We start from the raw sequence: 1,238 nt of genomic DNA on the forward strand, positions 1-1,238 counted from the left end.
GATGGGAGATTTGAACTGAAATAGAGCATGGTGGAAATATTGCACTCAAATGGGTAGTTTACTGGGTAAGGGATCCACTACGAAGAAGTTTCGAGAGTTATGAAGAACGCTTCGAGCTCATATTGGTCATGGGTTGGGAACGAGAATTGTCTCTCTCATGAGGATCCTATGGTTCACATTCAGAACTTTTTGGAGATCGGTGACATATACACTCTGACTGGAGTAAATAAAGATTATGTGAGGCTCACCCTATTTCCCTTTTCTTTGTTGGGGAAAGAAAAAAGATGGTTGAATTTAGAGCCGCAAACTCAATCGCCACTTGGAATGATTTACCACATAAATTCCTCATTAGATTCTTTCCATCTGGAAAAACAGCCAAACTGAGGAGTGACATTTTAAGCTTTAGGCTAAAAGGTGGTGAAAACTTGTACCAAGCTTGGGATAGGTTTAAATCGATGTTGATGAGCTTCCCTCATCATCATCAAGCTAATGAGGTGTTGGTATATAATTTCATTGAAGGTCTGGATCCGAACACAAAGATGTTGCTTGACTCAGCTGCAGGTGGACAAGCCTTAGAAAAAACTTATGCAGAGTTGTAGACCTTGTTGGAATGGTAGTGGACTAAAACTAGTGGTTCTGAAAACCGCAGGCATATTGGAGAGATACTGTGATTGCTTTAACTGCAGATTTAAGCCATGTAGAATATGATGAACACTTCAGTAATATGGCTTTGGGACATCACACATCTCAAGTTAATACAGTCTAACAACCACCATCTTGGTGTGAGATTTGCGGTGAAAGTGACCACAGTGTAGAGTGTAGAGATTTTTGGTACAAACCCAGACTCTGTAAATTCTGTAGGTAATGTGCAGAGAGGAGGAAGCCAACAAAACTATGGGAATTCTTACAATCCAAGTTGGCGAAGCCACCCAAACTTTTCTTCGGGTGGAAATCAGAATCAAGTCTAAGGACAAAATCAGTATAGACCTCAAGGTAATACATAAAGGTACCAAGGACAGATGCAGAGGGACCAACCTAAACCATATAATCTGGGAAAATGAGTGTTGAAGAGATTGTGAAGAAAATTATGGAATACTAGGCCCAGATGGTTGCTGATATGAGAAATAATCAGCTAGCCACTCAAAATTTGGAGAAACAATTTGGGCAATTTGCTAGTGCTCAAAATTCTAAACCACAAGGAGGGTTGCCTAGTAACACTAACCCAAATCCTAAACAGG

At 40.3% G+C, this 1,238-nt stretch overlaps 1 non-coding gene across 1 annotated transcript; it reads right to left on the bottom strand.

Annotated features, from left to right (window-relative positions):
* Positions 1–377: 377 nt before the first annotated feature.
* On the bottom strand, positions 378–484 carry LOC114075781. Its single transcript, XR_003576169.1, has one exon. It is a non-coding gene; the product is annotated as a small nucleolar RNA R71 (small nucleolar RNA).
* Positions 485–1,238: the final 754 nt, after the last annotated feature.

Source organism: Solanum pennellii, chromosome 1 (genome assembly GCF_001406875.1).
Source record: "Solanum pennellii chromosome 1, SPENNV200".
NCBI classification, from domain to species: domain Eukaryota; kingdom Viridiplantae; phylum Streptophyta; class Magnoliopsida; order Solanales; family Solanaceae; genus Solanum; species Solanum pennellii.